The 9,823-nt window shown below is 34.2% G+C and overlaps 1 long non-coding RNA gene across 1 annotated transcript in view; it reads right to left on the bottom strand.

Annotated features, from left to right (window-relative positions):
* Positions 1 to 4,424: 4,424 nt before the first annotated feature.
* LOC118746088 overlaps positions 4,425 to 9,823 on the bottom strand; it is a 35,297-nt gene continuing 29,898 nt past the window's right edge. Inside the window, exon 2 of the long non-coding RNA XR_004993773.1 lies at positions 4,425 to 4,682. This is a non-coding gene — a long non-coding RNA (uncharacterized LOC118746088). The remainder of the gene's footprint in view (positions 4,683 to 9,823) is intronic.

The raw sequence follows: 9,823 nt of genomic DNA on the forward strand, positions 1-9,823 counted from the left end.
ATTTATTGGCTTCTCGGCACCAAGGGCATTACAGGTAACGAAATTGTAGATGCCATTGCCAATAGCATAATTCACTTGGACAAGAGAATAACATTCCAAAATGCAGGCTATATCGAGATGGAATGCGCGCAAATACCGCAAAATTTCTAAAGTCATGTGTAGACTAGAAAAAGGGTACATACCTGGTTTATACTATCGCTACCTCGGAAAGACTGCAAAACTATGATAGGTCTGCTAACAGGACACTGTCAATGAAGTTTGCAGGAAATGCTAGAGGTCTGGAACAAGGGAGACATACAAAGCTCAAATATAATTGGCGCTTCAGGGTTTAATAATCTTGAAGACATTACATGCTTGGTCTTCAGTCATTCTGAAATTCTGAAAAAGCCTTGATATCCTAAGTGATGTCTACTTCGAATATACTTAACTAAAACTTCTATCTCCAACTCGCCTCACTAGGGTCCTTTTGGTCTATGTGGGACGTTTAGCCAGCCAGAATAACCTAAGAGTGGATCAATCTATAATATTGTAGTCACTAATTATAGCGGTGGCTGCCCGAATTTTGCACTGGCTTTATTTAGGTTTGCCGAGCACTTTCGTTATATGCATATTAGGCTAACTCCAGCCACTTTTAGCTTTTTCATAAAAATGTTCAGCCTTTATGCAGATCTTATTTCATTAAAACAAATTTCCATATTCACAATTGATGCAACGTGTGGGTGCCACTTTTTTGCGTGCAACGTTAACTCTGGTATATATGTTAATAATTAATATGTTAAATGTTAATTTGAGTAAATCTCAAAATCCAGTAGATCTTTCATATTTTGGATTTATTATTACGATTCTGTGAGTTATTTTACATAATAAAGTCGTATAAAATTCATGATTTTCATTTGTTTTGTATACATACAACGTTTTTTCCTGAATGCATATGGTTTTCTAAATTTGCATATGCTACTTGCAAATACTCAAAAGTTATCATAGTCGAATAAAATTTTGCACAGCTTATTTTTTTACCAAAACACATATCTTTCCCCACGCAAAAAAATGGGGGTTTTTGAAAAAGGGCCCATGGCACCTGCCGTACCAACTGAATATTTTTATACAACCACCTGTTTAACTTCAGTTCAAACATATTGTTATGATCAACCTTATCGTTTAGCTGAAAAATGGTAAAAATCAATTTATGTGTGTGTGAACTAGTAAGTTAAGTTGAGTTGGAGAAACCAGCCCATAAAGTTCTTTCTGAGACTGATGTATCAATTTTGCCGCTACTCGACCAATTTCCTGCATTGGTAAATGATGCAGAAATAATTGAATTTCAATTTCACAAATTGAAGCTGAGTGAAGGTAACTTCAAAAACTAAATTAATATAGAACGTTTTTGGGATCAAGTAAGTTTGATTAAAAATGGATTGGGTGAAACGGCCGTTGGAGAATTGTGTGATTTAGTTCATAACATTTTTTGTCTGCCTCACAGTTCCGCAGCTGCTGAGCGCAAATTTCTTGATTTAGCTTAAGAAAATCGAAACTAAGAAACAAATTATAATTTAAAACAAATTATATAATGTTAATAATATACAATTGTAAATGCAATATAAAAAAAATCATTATAAAAAATTAATTGGCATATTTTCTGGATAAAGAGGAATAAACTCCACTCAATTTCCCGATGTAATAAAAATCGGTCCATTTTTTACCATTTGGTCAATTTTTGGGTCGGAAAAATAAATTGGAAATGGCAACCGTGTTCGGATGAAGGTGGCAATCATGATATGTAGGTATATCCGTCTCGTTTTCATTATTGCAGCATGCTGCATTTACATACATATAAATATGTGCATATGTACATTCATACATACATATGTATATAAATACATCCAGCTTTGAAACGTAACGATGACAAAGTTATGATACCCTCATGCAATTCTCATTGTTATTGTTTTCACATTTAATGCTTCTCAAAACACTCTAAACCCAAATGCAAATTGGCCGAAATGCATACGCATGGGAGCACTTAGAAATTTTTGTGGCTTTTTCGAGCGATGACAGAGTTGGCGACCGATCCAACAGCGCCAACCGCAGAATTCAACAATACTGAGGGCAACAGGCGGCTTGCAAAAATCAACATAGAAAATTGAAAACTTTTGTAAATGTATGCAAACATACATGTTTATGTACATATATATGTATGTACTCTTACTCCAAAACACGTGCGGCTCATTTGGAACAAGCATGCAAACCTATGAATCTTGTACCACCTAACTCTAGATTTGTCTCTACAGGCAGTTTAAAAATTTACATAAATATTTTCACATGACCGCATTTGAAACAAAATACAAATACACTAAGGAACCCAAGGGAAAATAGTTTTACACATACGCGTACGTAAATACATATATATACAATAGATAAATGGACGTTTGTAAGTTTGTGCGTTTTGTTTGGTAAACACTTTTTTAATATTCAGTTTACTGCGACCACTTTTGTGGTGCGTTGGCAAATTTACTCCTGTGGTCCAATTCACTAAAGTTAAGGTTTATTTAATCATAATGTAATCTAACCCTGGCACGGAACCCACTTTTCCTTCCGTAATACGAATAAACAGCCCAAATATTTTAGTAGGACTGCCAATGCCATAACCTCGAGCTGAGTTTCGTAAAACTTTTAGGTGCGAATCATGTTAAAATAAATTTCATTATTTACACATATTATCTATATGTATGTATTCACATATGTATGTAGATATATACCTACATATGTACTTGCATGCAGGATATGCGTATCACATACATATCTTGGTATTTTAACGTGTTATGTTGTCCGGAAAACTTGTTTCTTTGGCATTTTATCCAGTTTGATTTTATCATAGTTTGGCTCTACTTATACGATTGAGGTACATTTAGGTGCAAAATTGAGTCAATAATAAAAATATCAAAATTTATGCATTTTTCGGTAGTTCTTTGGCAAAATTGTAATGCATTTATATATATATATATTAGAGTATAGTTTAAAGCACTAGAATCCACCATAAAAATATCAAATTTCGCTAACGTATATGCACTCCATCAATTTTTGTAGACTAACACATTGACTCAATTTTGCAGCCATATAATTTATAACTGCTGCAACTCGATGCAACCCGTTTTCCCCCGTTGAAGTGTCGACTTTTGTTATAAATGAGTAAGTAAGTTGGTTTTTTGTCATGAAAATACCATGAGATGCGTTTGGAAAATAAATATAAAAATATTATTGAAAAAGCTAAGACGTGAAATAGCGAAAATAACGCATGAATTAAAAATGTAAATGAATAAAAACAAATTAAATCAGCAAAACGATTAAAACTAAGTGAAATTTTTGCTTAATTTCTAACCTAGCCTACATGTGTATGTATGTAACTGAATTGCCTAATACTAATAATAGCTTTACATATAAAAAGATTATCCACATTTTCGAGCTTAACTCCCTAATCTGTAATTAGAAAAATAGATAAGCCATAAAAAGTTATAATTATAAAATTATCCCAGATTAAGCCGATAACTTTTTGAAGTCCAAGCTAGTTTTATCGATTATACTTGCGAAGAAGACGAGGAATGTCCAATGTAAAAGTAAACAAAAATTTACGCTAGTAGGGAAAAGAAGTTTGTAAAGGTATTTTTAAGAAAATATTCAGTTAAAATATATTTAAACAACAGAATATGCGTAGCAGAAAAAAGTGACCAAGGTGGCACAGAGAAGAAGTTTAACTTTTTCTCGGGTTGTGTGAGTAACAAGCACAGCCAATTTGACAGCTAACGAGCTTTGATTGAGATTATATTTATATGTAAACGTGCTTTTATGCTTTGCCGTTCGCATATGTTTACACATCAAATTTTATGAGTACCTAGACCTCACGTTTTTTTTTTTAAGGTTGCATGATCTTAATTCCAGTATTTGGTGCTCAATAATATCATATAAGATTTGTGTTCTATATTTTAGTATTTTCAATCTTTGTCCGATGTCGAGTACGAAAAACTTGACTCCTTCCCTGAGTGTATACTTGCTTAAGCCTAAACATTGCTATTTATTATATATAAGAAACAAACAATACAATTTAATTAAAAAGTTTTTTCCGTTTATATAAACTCCTGCCGGCCCCCAAGGTCGACGACTGGTTACGCCCTTGCAAGCCATCAACCGAGCCCTTAGAGACGTTTCTTAAATAAATAGACTTCGAAAAATCTTCACTAATAAATGTAAACGCGGCAATGTTTTATTAGCCTTGAATTCAAGATCGAACTAAAGCCTTCTAAAGCACTAGTTGTTCTCAACCGTTGTATACATATAATCGATAAAAGCAACCGGTGTAAGTTGAAACAAAAGTTTTAAAATACATATGCATGTAGGTTATTTCGTCATAAATGGATGTGATTGTGGTTGTCATACATACCTTTGTAAACCATTGATTATCGGAATATTCAATGTAAGTTGTAAGAGGCATATTTTAAAAATATAGCCGTTGTCTTGGATTTCAGCTTTTAGCTTCATAAATATTTCCTTAATACGAATAGGCTTGACCAAGGGAAGCATACAAAAAATTCGATATCATTTCTGCAAAGCTGCGGAGTTCTTTAGTGTCATCGAAGAGTTTGGTATTTTCAAAGCGTTCGGTCTTATAGCCACATATACGCGAAATAAAATGCCTGTAATTAACGGGTGATTTTTTAAGAGCTTGATAACTTTTTTTTTTAAAAAAAACGCATAAAATTTGCAAAATCTCATCGGTTCTTTATTTGAAACGTTAGATTAGTCCATGACATTTACTTTTTGAAGATAATTTCATTTAAATGTTGACCGCGGCTGCGTCTTAGGTGGTCCATTCGGAAAGTCCAATTTTGGGCAACTTTTTCGAGCATTTCGGCCGGAATAGCCCGAATTTCTTCGGAAATGTTGTCTTCCAAAGCTGGAATAGTTGCTGGCTTATTTCTGTAGACTTTAGACTTGACGTAGCCCCACAAAAAATAGTCTAAAGGCGTCAAATCGCATGATCTTGGTGGCCAACTTACCGGTCCATTTCTTGAGATGAATTGTTCTCCGAAGTTTTCCCTCAAAATGGCCATAGAATCGCGAGCTGTGTGGCATGTAGCGCCATCTTGTTGAAACCACATGTCAACCAAGTTCAGTTCTTCCATTTTTGGCAACAAAAAGTTTGTTAGCATCGAACGATAGCGATCGCCATTCACCGTAACGTTGCGTCCAACAGCATCTTTGAAAAAATACGGTCCAATGATTCCACCAGCGTACAAACCACACCAAACAGTGCATTTTTCGGGATGCATGGGCAGTTCTTGAACGGCTTCTGGTTGCTCTTCACTCCAAATGCGGCAATTTTGCTTATTTACGAAGCCATTCAACCAGAAATGAGCCTCATCGCTGAACAAAATTTGTCGATAAAAAAGCGGATTTTCTGCCAACTTTTCTAGGGCCCATTCACTGAAAATTCGACGTTGTGGCAGATCGTTCGGCTTCAGTTCTTGCACGAGCTGTATTTTATACGGTTTTACACCAAGATCTTTGCGTAAAATCTTCCATGTGGTCGAATAACACAAACCCAATTGCTGCGAACGGCGACGAATCGACATTTCACGGTCTTCAGCAACACTCTCAGAAACAGACGCAATATTCTCTTCTGTACGCACTGTACGCATTCGTGTGGTTGGTTTAATGTCCAATAAAGTAAACTGAGTGCGAAACTTGGTCACAATCGCATTAATTGTTTGCTCACTTGGTCGATTATGTAGACCATAAATCGGACGTAAAGCGCGAAACACATTTCGAACCGAACACTGATTTTGGTAATAAAATTCAATGATTTGCAAGCGTTGCTCGTTAGTAAGTCTATTCATGATGAAATTTCAAAGCATACTGAGCATCTTTCTCTTTGACACCATGTCTGAAATCCCACGTGATCTGTCAAATACTAATGCATGAAAATCCTAACCTCAAAAAAATCACCCGTTATAAAAGTAAGCATATACTTAATTTTTGTGTGTAAATTCGTTCGAAAATACATCATACCCTGTCGGAAACAACAAAACCAAAAAGGACATAAAATTTATGTTTCAAATAATAAATAGTGCCGTTCTCCTTGGCTGCTTTTAATGATGTTACAAATTATTGGCGACATAAATAATTCTATAATTGTTTCCTTATAGAAGGGTTTCTTTTCAACCTTAGTCATTCCGAATTCATTCAAAATATGCTTATTTAAAAAAATAATTATTTCATTTCTTCCGGGGTTTTTGGACATAGCGGAAATGCCAGCTCTTTGTGCGTTTGGTTTTTCGCATCGAGTTTTTTTATACTCGCAATTTTAAGTTTTTTAATAAAATCAATTGGTGGTTCATGATTGTGTTGATTATTAGTACTGAGGATTCGACAATAACCTCTTTCATCTATGGGAATACCTACGGGACAATGTTTCTTGTAACAATTTTATATATGTATGTATGTATCTCACGCAATGTTGGGAAATGAATTTGTTCTTTCGGTACGAAATTTATACAAAAACTGTACTTTTCAACTGTTAATTGTATCGACTTTTCAATTTGCTCATATATTTTCTTAGTACATGCATACATAGATTCCCTTCAAGACCAATGATTTGATGGTATTCATGAGAAAGATTATGTAGGTACATTTACATATTTTACACTTTTAACATTTTAATTTTTGTTTAAGTTATTATGAAAGGATAAATGAGACATTTTCTTTGAATTCAGTACTAAAACTTGACATTTTAATAGTCTTTCAAATGCTTATAAAAACTTTTACGACACGCATATATTGGCAAGATTGGCCATTTATCTTAAAATTATTTAATTTTATTTATGTGTTTATAAAAATACAGTTTATACTTTAACAACACCCGTATAAATCCAAAGTCCAATCTTTGCGTACATTAAAAAAATCAACAAACTTTCGTTAAAATTTCGAGCTTTTTAATTAGATTTCCTAGAAATGCATATCTTAAGTATGCAGTTTTGTAGCCCGACCAATTTAAGTAAAGCGCATGTTTAAAATAGCTGCGACTTAACGTCGATTTCTAATATATATATATATATTTTTTTTTATGCTCATTTTATTCATACTTAGATAATATGGAAGAATATCGTCAAAAAATGCCACACATCAACGGCAAATCCCTGCTACTTTAAACTTGCACTTTATAATACTAAAATTGAATGAGCTAAAAAACTGCAAAATATAAAAAAAAATATTAAATAGAAAGCTCGAAATTTTTGCGAAAGTTTGACGATTTTTTTAATGTTGTTCAAAGATTTAAACTTATTTTCGTACAGTTTTTGATAAGGAATAAACTATATTTTTATAAAAAAATAATTAAAATTAAATAATAATAAAATAAATAGTCAAATCTAGTCAATATGTAAGTGTCGAAAAGTTATGATATTTAAGAACATCTCTTTCTCAATTAACGATGACACTGTTTCTATATGCAACAGATTTCGACAATTTGTTTTAATAAGAGATAGTATCAAAAATATTATTTCAATACTTGCCTAGGAATGTGAGCTAGATAGCACACCTTGTGCTATGTTATAATGGTTCGTTTGAAACCTTGTTTCAAAACTTACAAAGGCAAAAACGAGAAGGCGAAGACAAAAAGAGAATGAAAAAATTTCCCGCAGTGAATTTTCGGAGCTATATATTTATAGTATTCATCAAAAAATTGTACTTAAAATTACTGCATAGTAGGAAAGTATATTGTATACGAAATTGTATCAAAAAAGTGCAATTGTACCAAAAATGCCAACACTGACTGGAAATCTTCAACTTCAACAACAACAACAACAACTAAGTAAATGAATATGCCATACAATGTTGCACTTGATATCAAAATATAACTTAAACCCCTTCCAAGTGCACTCGCGAGGATGGCCACGAAATTTGATCACTCTTAGTTTGAACCGTAATAAATCTCACTCCCTTGAGTTGCGTTGAGCATGGGTTCATATTCAAAAGCGACACATCAACAACAGCAACCGCAACGATTAACATGGAAACGCCATGAGGAACACCAAACATCTTCAAGCTCATACATATGTATGTACGTATGTATGTTTGCTGTTATTTTCATGCATGCATCCCAATTCTGGTCCACATCATGTGTATGCGATCGTGTTGTAAATATGAGTCCATATTAAGATACCCGAAAAAACCAGTTCTTTGATATTATTTTCGATTGCTGTCATAGCAATTTGTTTCTTTCATTTTTGGTAATTTTACTCTACGCCAGGGACAACAATAAAAATCACAAAAACGATAACCACAACAGACAAAAAAAAATAAAAAATAAAATGTTAAGGAATACATGGAGAAGAAACATAACACGCACGGAGTTCGCATTTGTGGGCTTTAAAGTCTGCGGAGCATGCGGAGTATGAATGTATATATTCCAGTTCGTTGAAGCCTGTTTGATGACATACTCGAAACACACAACACGCACCTCCATGATTCTCCCAAAAGCACTCAAGCACATGCTTAAGTACATTGAGGTACGCATGTACATACATACATACATATGTATTCGGGAAGTTTCCTGAGAATTTCACAAAATACAAAAAAAAAACCGCAAAACACATGAAATAGCAGTAAAATCAAATTATTTCGAAATTCTGAAATTATAAAAATTCCGGGATTGCGACAGAAAAGACGGTGGAACGGGCTTAACCTTGGACGCAAAATATTTATGTATGTATGTATATTTTTTTGTTAAAAAAAAGAAGAAAATTCACAAAAATAAATAAAAACACAAGAGCACGAAATGCAAACAACTCAGCTGAACTGAGCTGAAGAAATCAACAACAAACTAAAAGCGAAACCAAATAAAGTGCAACGCAACACATCAAATCGGAGGGCGCACCACCGCGGCGGCCTCGAGATGGGCAAATTTGCCAAATACACATCCATAAAAAGCAAAAAAATTAAAGTAGTGCCATGGAGCACTGCGGCGCACAATTTAATGAACTCGAGCTCGGGGCAAACAGCGGCTCGTAAGCCGAAATGCACACGGCTTTGGAGCAGAGGAGCCAGGCTGCAGACAGACGACGACAACATGTGCACGCAGACCAACCCAAAATACAAAAAAGACAAAAACAACAAAACAAAATACGCAGCGTCCCAAAAGGACCACAAAACAGCGATGCCGGCGACATGGTAGGCAATGCAATGCAAGAAAAAAGTGCTTAATCGAGCAGGCTTTTCAGGTGCTTAAGGGGCAGGCAGAAGGGAGTGCATCAGAGTGCAGCAATTCATGCGAAGAAATAAAATGCACAAGTGGAGGTATGCGCTGTCGCCGTGGCAAAATAACTCCACATCACAAACTGCTCCAGCATACTTGCGTCTTCGTGTGTTGATATGTACATATATATGTATGTAAGTGAAATACATACATACATATATGTTAGGGTGTTCGATTATTTGCCTTATTGGAAATCCGCTTTTTGGAAAAACGGGTCCCATTTTCAACATGTCAGTAGATTGTTCAAATAAATCGATATTTTTAATTCCTTAAAAAATACCTTTCTCAATGCGTGAAGACAACTTTTAAGGCTTAATAAAAAATCCCATTAAAATTTGGATTTTTTTCCGAAAGCAGCGAGTCTCCTTTATAAGATGACAAAGTTTAAAAAAAATGGGCATATGTACATACATATGTATGTAAGTGAAATACATACATACATATATGTTAGGGTGTTCGATTATTTGCCTTATTGGAAATCCGCTTTTTGGAAAAACGGGTCCCATTTTTAACATGTCAGTC

Source organism: Rhagoletis pomonella, unplaced genomic scaffold (assembly GCF_013731165.1).
Source record: "Rhagoletis pomonella isolate Grant_MI unplaced genomic scaffold, Rhpom_1.0 Rhpom_scaffold_00010, whole genome shotgun sequence".
In the NCBI taxonomy this organism is placed as follows: Eukaryota; Metazoa; Arthropoda; class Insecta; order Diptera; family Tephritidae; genus Rhagoletis; species Rhagoletis pomonella.